A 20,695-nucleotide genomic window follows, 5' to 3' on the forward strand; every position below is an offset into this window, starting at 1 on the left:
TTACCGTTCACCACAATAAGAAAAATATTATTCGGGCCAATGTATTGAATTCAAATTCAGGCCTTTTTTTACAGACACCTAACACTATCTGGCTATCTATTTAGGTACCGTATTACACTAATACAGGCACACCAGTAATGACAGATTTAGCTGAATATAAATTTGAGGCCTATTATTTAGGCGCTGGGTGACAGGTATACGTTTACGGACAGAATTAGACTTAGATCTGCACAGTAGCGTGTGTGTGAAGTTATTGAGAATTACCCTATCAGCACCTTGAATCTAATATACCCTTTTAGGGATAGATTTAAAGTAGGCCTGATACAGCAGAAACCACTAATTTAGAGAATTGCAAAATTGGGAATTGTATTTCAACCCAGAACAAAAACTGTGCTTTGACGGACACTAAATAACTTGACCAGCTAAAGCAATAATGACAGATTTGGATGAATATAAATGTGAGGCCTATTTTTTAGGCGCTGGGTGACAGGTATACGTTTACGGACAGAATTAGACTTGGATCTGCACAGTAGCGTGTGTGTGAAGTTATTGAGAATTACCCTATCAGCACCTTGAATCTAATATACCCTTTTAGGGATAGATTTAAAGTAGGCCTGATACAGCAGAAACCACAAATTTTGAGAATTGCAAAATTGGGAATTGTATTTCAACCTAGAACAAAAACTGTGCTTTGACGGACACTAAATAACTTGACCAGCTAAAGCAATAATTACAGATTTGGATGAATATAAACTTGAGGCCTATTTTTTAGGTGCTGGGTGACAGGTATACGTTTACACACAGAATTAGACTTGGAATTGAACAGTAGCGTGTGTGTGAAGTTATTGAGAATAACTTCGTGACAGGCTCAGCTTGACCCTGATGTAGGATATAGCCAAAAAATAACCACACTATTGATGGTTAAATGCACTTGGTGACAGGCTCAGCTTGCCCCTGATGTAGTATATGGCCAAAAAATAACCACACTATTGATGGCTAAATGCACTTGATGACAGCTTGACCCTGATGTAGGATATAGCCAAAAAATAACCACACTATTGATGGTTAAATGCACTTGGTGACAGGCTCAGCTTTCCCCTGATGTAGTATATGGCCAAAAAATAACCACACTATTGATGGTTAAATGCACTTGATGACAGCTTGACCCTGATGTAGGATATAGCCAAAAAATAACCACACTATTGATGGTTAAATGCACTTGTTGACAGGCTCAGCTTGCCCCTGATGTAGTATATGGCCAAAAAATAACCACACTATTGATGGTTAAATGCACTTGATGACAGCTTGACCCTGATGTAGGATATAGCTAAAAATAACCACACTATTGAAGGTTAAATGTACTTGGTGGCAACTTGTGCTGGCGCACCACAAGACACAAAATGGCCGCCGATCAACCCAGAAAAAAGTGAATGAAAAACGTTCTGGGCAGCCTAAAAACAGTGAGCAATTGAATAGCAGCAGTTCAATGATCCACAGCTGTAGATCGATCACTGAATGAAGTCTTTTGGAGGAGTTAATCACAGCCTAATCTCGCCCTAACGTCGCAGCTGCAACCTCTCCCTACACTTGTATCAGCAGAGTGACGTGCAGCGCTACGTGACCCAAGCTTATATAGAGGCTGGGTCACATGCTGCACTGGCCAATCACAGCCATGCCAATAGTAGGCATGGCTGTGATGGCCTCTTGGGGCAAGTAGTATGACGCTTGTTGATTGGCTGCTTTGCAGCCTTTCAAAAAGCGCCAAGAAAGCGCCGAACACCGAACCCGAGCCCTGACTTTTACGAAAATGTTCGGGTTCGGGTCCGTGTCACGGACACCCCAAAATTCGGTACGAACCCGAACTATACAGTTCGGGTTCGCTCATCCCTACCTATAGAACATGTCCTATTCTTGTCCGCAATTGCGGACAAGAAAAGGCATTTTCTATATAGTTCTGGCAATGTGCGGATCCACAAAATGCGGAAAGCACATTGCCGGTGTCCGTGTTTTGCGGATCCGCGGTGTCTGTGTTTTGCGGATCCGCGGTGTCTGTGTTTTGCGGATCCTCAAAACACATACTGACGTCTGAATGGAGCCTTACAGGGGGGTGATCAATGACAGGGGGGTGATCAGGGAGTCTATATGGGGTGATCACCCCCTTGTAAGGCTCCATTCAGACGTCCGTATGTGTTTTGCGGATCCGCGGATCCGTGGGTCTGCGGACCTGCAAAACACATACTGACGTCTGAATGGAGCCTTACAGGTGGGTGATCAATGACAGGGGGGTGATCAGGGAGTCTAATATGGGGTGATCACCCCCCTGTCATTGATCACCCCCCTGTAAGACTCCATTCAGACGTCCGTATGTGTTTTGCAGATTTGCAGATCCATGGATCCGCGGGTCCGCGGATCCGCAAAACACATACTGACGTCTGAATGGAGCCTTACAGGGGGGTGATCAATGACAGGGGGGTGATCAGGGAGTCTATATGGGGTGATCAGTGGTTTATAAGGGGTTAATAAGTGACAGGGGGGGGTGTAGTGTAGTGGTGATTGGTGCTACTTACAGAGCTGCCTGTGTCCTCCGGTGGTCGATCCAAGCAAAAGGTACCACCAGAGGACCAGGTAGCAGGTATATTAGACGCTGTTATCAAAACAGCATCTAATATACCTTTAAGGGGTTAAAAAAATCGCATCTACAGCCTGCCAGCGAACGATCGCCGCTAGCAGGCTGCAGATCCACTCGTTTACCTTCGATTCCTGTGAACGCGCGCTCCTGTGTGCGCGCGTTCACAGGAAATCTCGCCTCTCGCGAGATGACCCGCCGGCGCTTCCGGGAGGAATGAATCGACCGCTTCCAGAACGCAATCCTGCGTTAGACGGTCCGGAGGCGGTTAAACACAAAAACACGTGTGTAACTGACTGCTATTTATTCAGCCAAAATTGTTTTTTATTCTTTAAATGGAATCGAATGTGACACCAGATATGAATGGCGCTGATGTGACACTATGCACTGCACTGGGCCTTAGACACACAAACACGTGTGTAACTGACTGCTATTTATTCAGTCAAAACTGTTTTTTTCTTTAAATGGAATGTGACACCAGATATGAATGGCGCTGGTGACACTATGGACTTGCAGGGCTGTGAGCCTGACACACACGCTGGCAGGCAGGCAACTGCAATTTGATTACACAGGAAAAAAAAAAAAAAAGCAGACTGATGTTCTAGCCCTAAAAAGGGATTTTTGGGGTGCTGTCCTTATAGCAGAGATCAGATGAGTCCTTCAGGACTGCAGTGGACACTGAATACACTGGCCTAGCTATCGATTTCCCTATTAAATCAGCAGCAGCTACACTGTCCCTCCTCTCACTAAGAATGCAGCTTCCGAATGAATCTAAAATGGATTCTGTCCAGGGGGTGGGAGGGTCTGCTGCTGATTGGCTGGAATGTGTCTGCTGACTGTGAGGTACAGGGTCAAAGTTTACTCAATGATGATGTATAGGGGGCGGACTGAACATTGCATATGTTCGCCGGGAACTATTCACCGGCGAACTATTCGGGACATCTCTATCCCTGACCTCCTAACTGTATGAACCGGCCTCGATGGTAGGGGGGCTAATACTCCGGAACCTGGGCCCTACTGACCTTACTCATCCACGGATTGCAAGGGTCAGTTGGGCCCAGGTTCCAGAGTATGAGCCCCCTACCATCTAGGCCAGCTCATACAGTTAGGAGGTCAGGGATAGGATGAGGGATGTTCTAGGAGGTGTCCCATTCCCTTATCCATGGTTTCTGGCCTGCTGGCATCCTATTTATCCCTGACATTGTACGGTGGGGGGTTTCCCCCACTCCCCACCGTTACAGTATGACAACTAAGGCTCCTTGGTTTCCTTGCCTTCGAAAGAGCATGTCAGCATGTGTCAGCATGTGTTGCCTTCCGCTTTCTGGTGTGAATGCTTGTCCTCCGGAGGGAGGATGAAAAGGGGAGATCCTGTTAACAGTGCGGTTCTGGTGTGAACCGTGTTTGTGCCTACCCTCGTCCATGTCTCAGTGGTTCAGTCGCTTATGTTGTGGTGCTGGCTGCATTCCTTTTTGTACTGGATCTGGTGTTTGCTGGTTGGGGATGCATGTTGGCAGCGACCTGGGGTTGAACTGTGTCGCAATGTGGACACAGTGGTCAGTGCGGTCTCTCCTGGCTGTTTTTTTGCTGGTTGCCTGGTCCCTAGTTGGTGGTTCTGGGGTGCTGGCGGCAGTCGTGGGGAGACTCTCTGGCACTGTCACTGATTCTGCCACTTCCCCCCGTTGTTTTGGGTGTTCCATTTAGTTTCCACTTTTTCAGTTTGGAGGGCTTTTAGGGGTGGGAGTGTCACGGCCTCGGTGTTGTGCGTGTGACACGTTTGCTGTGACACTTTTGCCGTGCTTGCTGGTTGCCAGTGGCATCGTGTTGTTGTATGCATGCATGTGTGTTTTCCCTTTATTGATGTTTTCCTTCTCTCCTGTTATGCACAGGGTTAAGTTGTGTGCTTGGTGGAGCTGGGCACGGTCTCTCGTCTCTTTATATATTGTTGCTGTGAGACTGAGATCAGGTGGATGCCTGCCTTTGTTGGAGTAGGAGCTTGCTCCTATCTCTGTTATCTGAGTGCCATCCTAGTTGTCAGTGATGTCTCCTGCGATGTCATTCCCTTGTCTTCCCTTTGCCTTGCCTTTCCTCACTTGTTGTCTGTGAGTTTGGTGTGTTATTTTCAGGATTATATTTGTATGTCATTTTGTGTTCCATGTCTGATCGGTGTGGTGTTTGTGATCAGCATGGTTGTTAGACATTTCCCCTGTTCGTCTGTTGTGTCCTCCGGAAGGGGGTCTCATGGTTCCCAGGAGGGGGAACCAAAAGTCTAGTCTGTAAGCTGTTGCTGGAGTGCTGGTTCCTGTGTGTCAGTACGTACTGCATCCGTTTGGTGTTTGGATTGCAGTGAGTTTGTATGGGTTCCAGTTTATCTCAGTGTGTTCTTCTTTGGTGCCTTCCAGCAGCTACGGCAGGTAAGTCACCAAGTATTCTGTTGTTCTAGGTTCAGTGGTTTCTTGCCACTGGATACTTACCTGCCGTTCCACTTGGCTTCCTCTCCTTGCAGTTAGGCCTGCAGAAACTCCTGCTCTTTCGGGACTTAGAAGAGCAGGTCATCTCTGACCCTGACCTTACTCAGAACCGACATGTACCTCAGATAAATCAATGTAAATAACAGAGAGGCCTAAACATACAATATGCAACGCCTACCCGAACCAACCCAATAGCCCCCATGAATGATACCAAAATATTCTCATGTAATATATCATAAATCTTTATTATTACAAAAAAATAATAGACAAGGTGAAAATAGAAGAAAATGGGAAGGAGATATCTTGATCTCCTCACTCCTGATACCCCTGATAGAGGGAATCGCACAGTTACTCAGCTGAATATAATAATGATGTAAAATATCCCTAAGTAAAACATGTATAGATCGCTCCCACAATGAACAGTGTGAATACGAAACACTATCATTGTGCAAAAAGATAATAGTTGATGGTACAACTGAAAAATACACACGATGAATGGGGACCAATATCAAGCCGGAACCGTGTCCAGTTAAATAATGACACAAAATAGATCAAAGGGTCCGCATATCAAAGTGTGTACAAAAAGGGGGGGCTGCAAGTGACCACAGCTGCTAGCTGCAATAGACACTAGTGCAAAATACATCAACACATGTCCACAGTAAATATGTCAATAAACATACAGAGAAGATACAACTGCATGCAAGTGGTTTGGGGTGATCAGTGGTCTGTCAGACAAATATCCAGTCACCAGATCATATATTATGGCCCAATGGTAAACCCACAAACCACGCAAACCATTGCTGTAAATAACACAATATAACTGAGAAACATGATGAGCGAAGTACTCGAGGCAAAAGTGATGCCTATTCCCCAGCGTGCATTTCGCCAGCCTACTGGCTTAGTCGGGAGGCTGACCTTAATCATCCAGGGATTCATAGGGTCAGTAGAGCCCAGGTTACGGAGTATCAGCCCCCTACCATCGAGGCCGGCTCATACAGTTAGGAGGTCAGGGATAGGATGAGGGATGTGCTAGGAGGTTTCCTATTCCCTTATCCATGGTTTCTGGCATGGTGGCATCCTATTTGTCTTTGACATTGTACGGTGGGGGTGTGGTTTCCCCCACTCCCCACCATGACATTACCTCATAAAAAGTGTAATATAATGCAACTAAATTTCATATGTACCCTAAAATAGTACCAACAAAACCTTATCCCGTAGTTCCCAAAATTGGGTCACTTTTTTGGTGCACTCTAGGGGTGCATCAAGGGTCTTCAAATGTCATGACATGGCAATATAAAATTATCCCAGTGAAATCTGCCATCCACAAACCATATGGCATTCCTTTCCTTCGGGGCCCTGCCGTGTGCCCGTGCAGCAGTTTACAACCACATATGGGGTGTTTCTGTAAACCGCAGAATCAGGGTAATAAATATAGAATTTTGTTTGGCTCTTAACCCTTGCTTTGTTACTGGAAAAAAAATGATTAACCCCTTAAGGACTTAGGACGTACCGGTACTCCATGTTTGCCGAGTCCTTAAGGACCCAGGACGTACCGGTACGTCCTGTGTAGTTTTGATCACTGCCGCACGGTTGGCAGTGATCGGAACGGGGTGCCTGTTGAAATCATTCAGCAGGCACCCTGTGACAATGTTTCTTTGGATTGGACCGCGCTACCTCTGAAATCACAGAGAATCCACAATCGAAGCCAGCAAGATAATCACAAGCATGGGGAAGCAAACAGGCCAGTCAAAACCTCTCCTCCTCTCCTTTCCAGGCTTCTATGGAACACCAAAATTGCATCCAATAGTGAAGTACCGTCATGGGGTATCTATACCCCTGACGAAGCTCAACCGAGCGAAACCCGGGTCGGGTGATTGATCCATTGTATACTGCTTGTATATACTTGTGCATTGTGAGTATAATAAAACCGTTTTTACTCCAATTTGCATGATGGTACTTCACTATTGGATGCAATTTTGGTGTTCCATAGAAGCCTGGAAAGGAGAGGAGGAGAGGTTTTGACTGGCCTGTTTGCTTCCCCATGCTTGTGATTATCTTGCTGGCTTCGATTGTGGATTCTCTGTGATTTCAGAGGTAGCGCGGTCCAATCCAAAGAAACGCTTTCACCTGTGTGAACTGTACCCACTTCACCGTCGGGACCTGCGACACCACCAAGCAACGTACTTTTTGAGGCTTATTTATTTATTTTTTATAAAATACCCTGTGACAATGCCTAGGGGGGTCCTGTGACCCCCCCCCCCCCCCCGCATTGCCGATCGCTACAAACCGCAGGTCAATTCAGACCTGCGGTTTGTAGTGCTTATGCAAGTTTCTGATCCCTGCGGTCCGTGACCGCAGGGATCAGAAACATCAAAGTGCCTATATTTCGATGTTAACCCCCCCTGCAGCCCTCTGTGTTTTTGTGCCTGTGGGCTCACCGGGGGGTAGGATTGCAGGCGGTGCGGGAGGCAGGCGGCAGTGTGGGGGGCGGGTGCGCGATCTTACACCCGTCCCCCGTTTATTCTCATTGCTGACACTCTGATTCTAATGGCTGACATCTGTGCAGATGTCAGCCGTTTTAACCCCTTCCATGCCGCAGTCCGTAGGGGCCGCTGTATGGAAGAGGTGAAGAGGGAGGGAGCTCCCTCCCTCTCCCATCGGGGGGCTGCTGTGCCTTTGCAGCCCCCGGACAGGATGGGGTCACAGAGGGAGGGAGCCCCCCTCCCTCCCCTTTCCCCGTCTGCTCAGTTGTGGCAGAAGGGGAAGGTTCCCATGGCAACAGGACGCCTTCTCAGGCATCCTGCTGTCCATGGTGCTGAACAGATCTGTGCTAAAGGCAGAGCTCTGTTCAGACAAAGCGTGAGTGAAATACAGTACTGTATTATACAGACATCAGACCCACTGGATCTTCAAGAACCAAGTGGGTCTGGGTAAAAAAAAAAATTAAAAAGTGGAAAAAAAAACACATTTATCCCTGATTAAAAAAAATAAATAAATTCCCTACACATGTTATATATCACCGCATCCGTTCTCTGCACGGAGGACGCCATAAAAAATTCAACATAAAAACTATGATGAAATTGAAATTTTGCCCACCTTACTTCCCAAAAAAGGTAATAAAAGTGATCAAAAAATTTGTATGTACGCCAAATTAGTACCATTCAAAGCGTCGTCTCATCCTGCAAAAAATGAGCCCCTACATGAGACAATAGCCCAAAAAAAAAAAAAAACTATGGCTATGGAGACACTAAAAAAAGTTTTTTTGGTTTCAAAAATGATATTATTGTGTAAAACTTAAATAAATTTAAAAAAGTAAACATATTAGGTATCCCTGCGTCTGTAACAACCTGCTCTATAAAAATAGCACATGATCTAATCTGTCAGATGAACGTTGTAAATAATAAAAAATAAAAACGGTGACAAAACAGGTATTTTTTTGCAAATTTTCCATTTTAATCCATTTTTTTCCGTAACAAAGCAAGGGTTAACAGCCAAACAAAACTCAATATTTATTGCCCTGATTCTTTAGTTTACAGAAACACCCCATATGTGATCGTATACCTCTGTACGGGCACACGGCAGGGCGCAGAAGGAAAGGAATGCCATATGGATTTTGGAAGGCAGTTTTTGCTGGACTTGTTTTTTCACACCATGCCCCATTTGAAACCACCCCTGATGCACCCCTGGAGTAGAAACTCCAAAAAGTGACCCCATTTAAGAAACTACACCCCTCAAGGTATTCAAAACTGATTTTACAAACTTTGTTAACCCTTTAAGTGTTCCACAAGAGTCAATGGCAAATGGAGATGGAATTTCAGAATTTCTATTTTTTGTTACTTTGCTTCACAAAAAGTGTAATATAGAGCAACCAAAAATCATATGTACCCTAAAATAGAACCAAAAAAACTGCCACCTTATTAGTTTCCAAAATGGGGTCACGTTTTTGGAGTTTCTACTCTAGGGGTGCATCAGGGGGCTTCAAATGGGACATGGTGTAAATAAACCAGTCCAGCGAAATCTGCCTTCCAAAAACCACACAGCGTTCCTTTCCCTCTACGCCCTGACGTGGGGCCGTACAGTGGTGTACGACCACATATCGGGTGTTTCTGTAAACCGCAGAGTCAGGGCCATAAATATTGAGTTTTGTTTGGCTGTTAACCCTTGCTTTGTTAGTGTAAAAATATGATTAAAATGGAAAATTTGGCAAAGAATTAAAATTCTGAAATTTCATCTCCATTTGCCATCAACTCTTGGGGAACACCTAAAGGGTTAATAATGTTTGTAAAATCAGTTTTGAATACCTTGAGGGGTGTAGTTTCTGAAATGGGGTCACTTTTGGGAGGTTTCTATTATGTAAGCCTCACAAATTGACTTCAGAGCTGAACTGGTCCCTAAAAAGTGGGTTTTTGAAAATTTCCAAAAATTTTCAAGATTTGCATCTAAACTTCTAAGCCTTGTAACATCCCCAAAAAATAAAACGGCAATCCCAAAATGATCCAAACATGAAGTAGACATATGGGAAATGTAAACTAATAGCTATTTTTGTAGGTATTACTATGTATTATAGAAGTAGAGAAATTGAAACTTGAAAATTTGCTAATTTTTCAAAAATTTGGGTAAATTTGGTATTTTTTTATAAATAAAAATTATTTTTTTTACTCCATTTTACCATTGTTATGAAGTACAATATGTGACGAAAAAACTATCTCAGAAAGGCCTATATAAGTAAAAACTTTTAAAGTTATTACCACATAAAGTGACACTGGTCAGATTTGCAAAAAATGGCCAAGTCCTTAAGGTGAAATAGGTCTGAGTCCTTAAAGGGTTAAAATGGAAAATCTGGCAAAAAGGGAAATTCTGACATTTAATCTCCATTTTCCTAAAGGGTTAAGAAAGTTTGTAAAATCAGTTTTGAATACCTTGAGGGGTGTAGTTTCTAAAATTGGGCCATTTAAGTTGGTTTCTATTATGTAAGCCCCACAGTGACTTCATAAGGCCTCACGGGCATCATGGTTTTGGGCCGGATAAGATGCGGGTGCGCCACGGGAAAATGTGAGATTTTTCCACGCGAGTGCAAAACATTTTAATGCGTTTTGCACGCGCGTGAGAAAAATCTGCATGTTTGGTACCCAAACCCGAACTTCTTCACAGAAGTTTGGGTTTGGGTTAGGTGTTGTGTAGATTGTATTATTTTCCCTTATAACATGGTTATAATGGAAAATAATAGCATTCTTAATACAGAATGCTTAACCCCTTAAGGACTTAGGGCGTACCGGTACGCTCTATTTCCAGAATCCTTAAGGACTCAGGGCGTACCGGTACGTCCTAAGTTTAAATCGAGATTGCAGAGCTGCGGGGGTTAATCCGAACAGGATGCCGGCTGAAATCATTCAGCCGGCATCCTGTCACAACACCAGGGGGGTCATACGACCCCCCCGTATCGGCGATCGCTGCAAACCGCAGGTCAATTCAGACCTGCGGTTTGCTGTGCTTTCTGCAGTTGATTTCGCGGGGATCAGAAACTTTAGTGTGCCTAAAATATCGATTTTGCACCCCCCCCCTGCACCCCTGCATGATTTTTTGCCGGCAGGTGGTGCAGGGAAAGGAGTTGTGGCCGGTGGGGGCGGTGCGGGAGGATCCCCCACCCGCCTCCTCTTGAAAATTCGTTGGTGGCCAATGGTTATACCAGACACTCTGGTATAAATGGCTGACATCTGTGCAGATGTCAGCCGTTTAACCCTTTCTATACCGCGGTCCGTACGGACCGCTGTATCGAAAAAGTTAACAGTAAGAGGGAGCCCCCCGATGGAGAGGGAGAGAGCCCCCAGACAGCCCCCCTCCTTACCCTTCCCCGTCTGCGAAGTTGTGGCCACAACTGAGCAGACGGGGAAGGTTCCCATGGCAACATGACGCCTTCTCAGGCATCCTGCTGTTTATGGTGCTAAACAGATCTGTGCTAAAGGCATAGATCTGTTCAGACAAAGTGTAAGTAAAATACAGTACAAAACACTATATAGTGTACTGTACTGTATTATAAAGACATCAGACCCACTGGATCTTCAAGAACCAAGTGGGTCTGGGTAAAAAAAAAAGTAAAAAAAAGTGAAAAAATGTAAAAATCAAAAAACACATTTATCACTGATAAAAAATGAAAATAAAAAATGTTTGGTATCGCCGTGTCCGTAACGAACTGATCTATAAAACGGTCATGTTACTTTCCCCGCACGGTGAACGCCATAAAAAGAAAAAAAAGAAAAACTATTAGGAAATTGAAATTTTGCCCACCTTTCTTCACAAAAAAGGTAATAAAAGTGATCAAAAAAGTTGCATGTATGCCAAAATAGTACCAATCAAACCATCATCTCATCCCGCAAAAATCATACCCTACACAAGATAATCGCCGAAAAACTGAAAAAACTATGGCTCTTAGACTATGGAAACACTAAAACATGATTTTTTTTGTTTCAAAAATGAAATCATTGTGTAAAACTTAAATAAATAAAGAAAAAGTATACATATTAGGTATCGACCGGCTCTATAAAAATATCACATGACCTAACCACTCAGGTGACCACCGTAAAAAAAAAAAAGCAATTTTTTCTCATCTTACGTCACAAAAAGTGTAATAGCAAGCGATCAAAAAGTCATATGCACCCCAAAATATTGCCAATAAAACCATCATCTCATCCCGCAAAAAATGAGATCCTACTTAAGATAATCGCCCAAAAACTGAAAAAACTATGGCTCTTAGACTATGGAGACACTAAAACGTTTTAAAAATTAAATCATTGTGTAAAACTTACATAATAAAAAAAATTGTATACATATTAGGTATCGCCGTGTCCGCGACAACCTGCTCTATAAAATTACCACATGATCTAACCTGTCAGGTGAATGTTGTAAATAACAACAAAAAAAATGTGCCAAAAAACCTATTTCTTGTTACCTTGCCGCACAAAAAAGTGTAATATAGAGCAACCAAAAATCATATGTACCCTAAACTAGTACCAACAAAACTGCCACCCTATCCCGTATTTTCTAAAATGGGGTCACTTTTTTGGAGTTTCTACTCTAGGGGTGCATCAGGGAGGCTTCAAATGGGACATGGTGTAAAAAAAAACAGTCCATCAAAACCTGCCTTCCAAAAACCGTATGGCATTCCTTTACTTCTGCGCCCTGCCATGTGACCGTACAGCAGTTTATGACCACATATGGGGTGTTTCTGTAAACTACAGAATCAGTGCCATAAATAATGAGTTTTGTTTGGCTGTTAACCCTTGCTTTGTAACTGGAAAAAAAATATTAAAATGGAAAATCTGCCAAAAAAATGAAATTTTGAAATTGTATCTCTATTTTCCATTAAATCTTGTGCAACACCTAAAGGGTTAACAAAGTTTGTAAAATCAGTTTTGAATACCTTGAGGGGTGTAGTTTCTTAGATGGGGTCACTTTTATGGAGTTTCTACTCTAGAGGTGCATCAGGGGGCTTGAAATGGGACATGGTGTCAGAAAACCAGTCCAGCAAAATCTGGCTTCCAAAAACCATACGGCGCACCTTTCCCTCTACGCCCTACTGTGTGCCCGTACAGTAGTTTACAGCCACATATAGGGTGTTTCTATAAACAGCAGAGTCAGGGTAATAAAGATACAGTCTTGTTTGGCTGTTAACCCTTGCTTTGTTAGTGGAAAAAATGGGTTGAAATGGAAAATTAGGCAAAAAAAAAAATCGCAAATTTCATCCCCATTTGCCAATAACTCTTGTGCAACACCTAAAGGGTTAACGAAGTTTTTAAAATCTGTTTTGAATACCTTGAGGGGTGTAGTTTATAGAATGGGGTCATTTTTGGGCAGTTTCTATTATGTAAGCCTCGCAAAGTGACTTCAGACCTGTAGTGGTCCCTAAAAATTGGGTTTTTGTAAATTTCTGAAAAATTTCAAGATTTGCTTCTAAGCTTCTAAGCCTTGTAACATCCCCAAAAAATAAAATATCATTCCCAAAATGCTATAAACATGAAGTAGACATATGGGGAATGTAAAGTCATCACAATTTTTGGGGGTATTACTATGTATTACAGAAGTAGAGAAACTGAAACTTTTAAATTTGCACATTTTTCTAAATTTTTGGTTAATTAGGTATTTTTTTTATGCAAAAAAATTATTTTTTTTGACTTCATTTTACCAGTGTCATGAAGTACAATATGTGACGAAAAAACAATCTCAGAATGGCCTGGATAAGTCAAAGCGTTTTAAAGTTATCAGCTTTTAAAGTGACACTGGTCAGATTTGCAAAAAATGGCCTGGTCCTTAAGGTGAAATATGGCTGAGTCCTTAAGGGGTTAATAAAATAGGTCTGGTGTTGTTAAAAAAAATTAAAAATTTAACTCACCTTGATCCACTTTTTTGCGCAGCCCGGCTTCTCTTCTTTCTTCTTTCTTCAGGACCTGGGTAAAGGACCTTTGATGACATCACTGTGCTCATCACATGGTCCATCACATGATCCATCACCATGGTGATGGATCATGTGACGGACCATGTGATGAGCGCAGTGACGTCACCACAGGTCCTTTTCTTACTGCACAGCAAAGATGAAGACAGAAGAGAAGCCGGGATGTGCAAACAAGTGGATTAAGGTGAGTTAATTTTAATTTTATTTTTTAACCCCTCCAGCCCTATTGTACTATGCATTCTGTATTAAGAATGCTATTATTTTCCCTTATAACCATGTTATAAGGGAAAATAATAATGATCGGGTCCCCATCCCGATCGTCTCCTAGCAACCGTGCGTGAAAATCACACCGCATCCGCACTTGCTTGCGGATGCTTACGATTTTCACGCAGCCCCATTCACTTCTATGGAGCCTGTGTTGCGTGAAAAACACACAAAATAGAGCATGCTGCAATTTTCACGCAACGCACAAGTGATGCGTGAAAATCACCGCTCATGTGCACAGCCCCATAGAAATAAATGGGTCCGGATTCAGTGCGGGTGCAATGCGTTCACCCCACGCATTGCACCTGCACGGAAATCTCGGCAATGTGAAAGAGGTCTAACTGAACTGGTCCTTAAAAAAGTTGGTTTTGGAAATTATTCAGAGAAATTTCAAGATTTGCTTCTAAACTTCTAAGCCTTCTAACATCCTAAAAAAAGAAAATGTCATTTACAAAATGATCCAAACATGAAGTAAACATATGGGAAATGTAAAGTAATAACTATTTTAGGAGGTATCACTATGTTTAAAAAGCAGAGAAATGGATTTTTGGTAAATTTGGTATTTTTTTTATAAATAAAAATGAAATATTTTGACTCAAATTTACCACTGTTAAGAAGTACAATGTACAATGGCTTAGATAAGTGAAAGCATTTTTTAAGTTATCTCCAAATAAAGTGACACATGTCAGATATGCAAAAAATGGCCTGGTCCTTAAGGTGAAAAATGGCAGGGTCCTGAAGCAGTTAAACTTTACAAGTTCAGAAATAAACACAAACTATACAAACATACGGATACAAAAGAATTGGAGCATGAAAATAAAGAGCATGTTCACAACATTCTAAAGCCTCTTCACCAAACATTAAAATACTATTATATTTTTAAGAGGATTTAGTAGCAGCTGCGTGTGGAAATTTCTTATAAACTAGGTCATTATAAACAAAAAGTATTGATTACAAAACCATATTTTGTGCTCATTTTTATATTTTGGACAGAAAAACGGCAAACTTTTTTCTCCAAGCATTTCTTTTTTAATGTTGGAATGCAAGATTTTATTGCATCTTTTGTAATATTAACATAAAAGTATTCTTCAAACATTCTATTTTTTACATTCCAGTCTAAACCTTGTAATAATTAATGAACCTGATGAAAGTATTGTAAGTTGTACAATCAGGGAAATAATTGCAGTTCAGCTTGATTTAACCCCTTAGGGACGCATGACGTACTGGTACGGCATGTTTCCCGAGTACTTAAGGACCCATGACGTACCGGTACGTCATGAGTTTAAACCGCGATTGCGGCGCGGCGGGGGTTAATCGGGACAGGATGCCCGCTGAAATCATTCAGCGGGCATCCTGTCACAACGCCGGGGGAGGGGTCATGTGACCCCCCCGCATCGGCGATCGCCGCAAACCGCAGGTCAATTCAGACCTGCGGTTTGCGGCTTTACCTGCGGTTGTGGCGGCGACCGGGCGGTGCCATCGGGTTTCCCTGAAGGCAGCGCAATGTCTAAGTAAGGCATCACGCTGCGTTCTGGTGAAGAGCCTGTGAGATCCAGCCCCCTGGATCTCACAGGCCCCGGAAGCTGTATGAGTAATACACACAGTATTACTCATACAGCCAATGCATTCCAATACAGAAGTATTGGAATGCATTGTAAAGGAATATACCCCCCAAAGTGGGACAAAAAATAAAGTGAAAAAAAAAGTTTAAAAAATAAAGTTTCCCCCCCAAAAAAATGTAAGTTTCAAGTAAAAATAAACAAAAACGTCATTTTCCCCAAATAAAGTAAAAAAAAATTGGTAAAAAATAGGGAAAAAAAAGTATACATATTAGGTATCGCCGCATCTGTAACGACCAGCTCTATAAACATATCACATGACCTAACCCCTCAGATGAACATCGTAATAAATAAAAAATAAAAACTGGGCTAAATAAACAATTTTTTGTCACCTTACATCACAAAAAGTGTAATAGCAAGCGATCAAAAAGTCGTATGCAACCCAAAATAGTGCCAATAAAACCGTCATCTCATCCCGCAAACAATGAGACCCTAGCTAAGATAATAGCCCAAAAACTAAAAAAATTATGGCTCTCAGAATATGGAGACACTAAAACATGATTTTTTTTTTTTGTTTCAAAAATGATATTATTGTGTAAAACTTACATAAATAAGAAAAAAAGTATACATATTAGGTATCGCTGTGTCCGTAACGACCAGCTCTATAAAAATATCACATGACCTAACCCCTCAGATGAACACCGTAAAAAAATTTAAATTAAAACTGTGCTAAATAAACCATTTTTTGTCACCTTACATCACAAAAAGTGTAATAGCAAGTGATCAAAAAGTCACATGCACCCCAAAATAGTGCCAATAAAACCGTCATCTCATCCCGCAAAAATAATACCCTACCCAAGGTAATCGCCCAAAAACTGAAAAAATTATGGCTCTCAGACTATGGAAACACTAAAACATGATTTTTTTTGCTTCAAAATTGAAATCCTTGTGTAAAACTTACATAAATAAAAAAAAGTATACATATTAGGTATCGCCGCGTCCGTATCGACCGGCTCTATAAAAATATCACATGACCTAATCCGTCAGATGAACACCGTAAAAATTTTTAATAAAAACTGTGCTAAAGAAACCATTTTTTGTCACCTTGCATCACAAAAAGTGTAATAGCAAGCGATCATACACGCACCTCAAAATAGTGCCAATAAAACCGTCATCTCATCCCACAAAAATCATACCCTAGCCAAGGTAATCGCCCAAAAACTGAAAAAATTATGGCTCTCAGACTATGGAAACACTAAAACATGATTTTTTTGCTTCAAAAATGAAATAATTGTGTAAAACTTACATAAAAAAAAAGTATACATATTAGGTATCGCCGCATCCGTGACAACCTGGTCTATAAAAATATCACATGATAAAACCTGTCAGATGAATGTTGTAAATAACAAAAAATAAAAACGGTGCCAAAACAGCTATTTCTTGTTATCTTGCCTCACAAAAAGTGTAGTATAGAGCAACCAAAAATCATATGTACCCTAAACTAGTACCAACAATACTGCCAACCTATCCCGTAGTTTGTAAAATGGGGCCACTTTTTTGGAGTTTCTACTCTAGGGGTGCATCAGCGGGCTTCAAATGGGACATGGTGTAAAAAAAAACAGTCCAGCAAAATCTGCCTTCCAAAAACCATATGGCATTCCTTTCCTTCTGCGCCCTGCCGTGTGCCCGTACAGCTGTTTACGACCACATATGGGGTGTTTCTGTAAACTACAGATACAGGGCCATAAATATTGAGTTTTTTTGGGCTGTTAACCCTTGCTTTGTTACTGGGAAAAATGGATTAAAATGGAAAATTTGCCAAAAAATTGAAATTCTGAAATTTCATCTTCATTTGCCAATAACTCTTATGTAACACCTAAAGGGTTAACGACGTTTGTAAAATCAGTTTTGAATACCTTGAGGGGTGTAGTTTCTTAGATGGGGTCACTTTTATGGAGTTTCTACTCTAGGGGTGCATCAGGGGGCTTCAAATGGGACATGGTGTCAAAAAAAACAGTCCAGCAAAATATGCCTTCCAAAAACCGTATGGCATTCCTTTCCTTCTGCGCCATGCCGTGTACCCGTACAGCTGTTTACGACCACATATGGGGTGTTTCTGTAAACTACAGAATCAGGGCCATAAATATTGAGTTTGGTTTGGCTGTTAACTCTTGCTTTGTAACTGGAAAAAAATTATTAAAATGGAAAATCTACCCAAAAAGTGAAATTTTGAAATTGTATCTCTCTTTTCCATTAATTCTTGTGGAACACCTAAATGGTTAACAAAGTTTGTAAAATCAGTTTTGAATACCTTGAGGGGTATAGTTTATAGTTTTGGGTCATTTTTGGGTGGTTTCTATTATGTAAGCCTCGCAAAGTGACATCAGACCTGAACTGGTCCCTAAAAATTGGGATTTTGAAAATTTCTGAAAAAATTTCAAGATTTGCTTCTAAACTTCTAAGCCTTGTAACATCCCCAAAAAATTTAATATCATTCCCAAAATGATCCAAACATAAAGTAGACATATGGGGAATGTAAAGTAATAACTATTTTTGGAGGTATTACTATGTATTTATGTATTATAGAGAGAGAGAAATTGAAACTTGGAAATTTGCAATTTTTATTACAAATTTTTGGTAAATTTGATATTTTTTTATAAATAAAAATGAATTTTTTTGACTTCATTAAACCAGTGTCGTGAAGTACAATATGTGACGAAAAAGCAGTCTCAGAATGGCCAGGATAAGTCAAAGCCTTTTAAAGTTATCAGCACTTAAAGTGACACTGGTCAGATTTGCAAAAAATGGCCAAGTCCTTAAGGTGAAATAGGGCTGAGTCCTGAAGGGGTTAAAGGCTGCACAAATGTTCCTAAAATTCCCACAATGCCACCAAATACCTTAAAATAAAAAAACATTTTATACTCACCTTTTTCTCAACTGCCATTCCCTATCTAACAGGTATACAACACTAGTGTTTAGCGCGAATATTCGTATTACAAATTTTTATCGCGAATATCGGCACTTATATAGTGCTTTATATTCGTAATGACTAGAGTTGAGCGAACACCTGGATGTTCGGGTTCGAGAAGTTCGGCCGAACTTCCCGGAAATGTTCGGGTTCGGGATCCGAACCCGACCCGAACTTCGTCCCGAACCCGAACCCCATTCAAGTCAATGGGGACCCGAACTTTTCTAAAACAGCCCAGGAAAGAGCTAGAGGGCTGCAAAAGGCAGCAAAATGTAGTTAAATCCCTTGCAAACAAATGTGGATAGGGAAATAAATAAAAATAAAAATAAAAATAAAATAAATAAAAATTAACCAATATCAATTGGAGAGAGGTCCCATAGCAGAGAATCAGGCTTCATGTCAGCAGGGAATCAGTCTTCATGTCATAGCAGAGAATCAGGCTTCACGTCACCCACCACTGGAACAGTCCATTGTCAGATATTTAGGCCCAGGCACCCAGGCAGAGGAGAGAGGTCCCATAGCAGAGAATCTGGCTTCATGTCAGCAGAGAATCAGTCTGCATGTCATAGCAGAGAATCATGCTTCACGTCACCCACCACTGGAACAGTCCATTGTCAGATATTTAGGCCCAGGCAGAGGAGAGAGGTCCCATAACATAGAATCTGGCTTCATGTCAGCAGAGAATCAGTCTTCATGTCATAGCAGAGAATCAGGCTTCACGTCACCCAACATTGGAACAGTCCATTGTCAGATATTTAGGCCCCGGCACCCAGACAGAGGAGAGAGGTCCCATAACATAGAATCTGGCTTCATGTCAGTAGAGAATCAGTCTTCATGTCATAGCAGAGAATCATAATTCACGTCACCCAACATTGGAACAGTCCATTGTCATATAATTTAGGCCCCGGCACCCAGACAGAGGAGAGAGGTCCCATAACAGAGATTCAGGCTTCATGTCAGCGACTCAGCAGAGAATCAATCTTCATGTCATAGCAGAGAATCAGGCTTCATGTCACCCATGACTGGAACAGGCCACTGTCAGATATTTTTAGGCCCCGGCACCCAGACAGAGGAGAGAGGTCCCGTAACAGAGATTCAGGCTTCATGTCAGCAGAGAATCAGTCTTCATGTCATAGCAGAGAATCAGGCTTCAGTATGTAAGTATTCCATAATAGCAGTGATAGGGTTAAATGAAGTTTCAAAATAATGATGCCGCTGGGATGTCTTCAAGTTTTCTAAAAGTAAAGAGAAAACAAGTTATTTGATACATAGGTTTGCAACAATGGTACATGTTATTCTATACAAAAGGGTTATACAACAAAAAAAATATATATATCTCACGGGAACTGGAGATTCACAAAAAGCTGTGGAGGTCGTACTCGCGGTTCAAGCCCTTGGGTTCTAATGTTTGCAAAGTGTGAATCCAATAGGACTCACGCTTTTTCAACATCTTAACCCTGTCACCACCTCTACGGGGTTATGAAACATATTCTATTATCTGGAACCGCAGTTGCGAAATATTGTGGTTACAACGTTCAAAGTGGTGCGGTATAGGTAGAAGCAGGTTCTTTTTCCGTATGGTAGATTTATGTTTGGAAAAACGATCCTTCATGCGCATCGAGGTCTCGTCTACATATAATAAGCCACATGGGCACTTTAGTAAATAAACAATAAAGTCACTATTACAAGTGTAGAAACCCTTGATGGGAAATTGTTTTCCTGTATGTGGGTGTGAGAAAGACTCACCTTTAATCACGCTGGAACAATGGATGCAGCCTAAACAGGGAAATGTGCCATTTTTTGGTGTAGATAAAGTCATTTGTCGTTGTGTCTTATGAACACTGCCAATATCAGCCGCACCACCATATCACGTATATTTTTGTTCCGTTTATAACAGATCAACGGACGATTCTGGAATTCCTCAACTGAGAAATAAGCCCTAGATAATATATTCCAATGGTGATTAATAATTAATCTGCATTTGTGGATCCAAGGGTGGAATTTTGAAACAAAAGGGATGCGGGATTTTTTAATAGTTTTATCAACTGTAGGAAGGGCCTTATTCCTCTCCTGATTAAGTAAAGAAATGGGGTAACCGCGATGTCTAAACCTATCGCTCATCTCGCTGAGGCGAGTTTCCTTGATATCAGTCTGAGAAACAATTCTACGGATCCTCTGAAACTGCGAATGAGGTAATGCTTTTTTTACATGTACGTGGGGGAATGTGGTTAACAGCGCAGGGAGCTCCCTCCCTCTCCCATCGGGAGACGTGCGGGAGGCGGGCGGTGCGGCAGGCGGGATTGCGATCCCCCGCCCGCCTCCCCTTCAATGATCGTTGGTGTCTAGTGGGGATACCAGGGTGCC

The sequence above is a fragment of the Bufo bufo genome, chromosome 3 (assembly GCF_905171765.1).
Source record: "Bufo bufo chromosome 3, aBufBuf1.1, whole genome shotgun sequence".
NCBI classification, from domain to species: domain Eukaryota; kingdom Metazoa; phylum Chordata; class Amphibia; order Anura; family Bufonidae; genus Bufo; species Bufo bufo.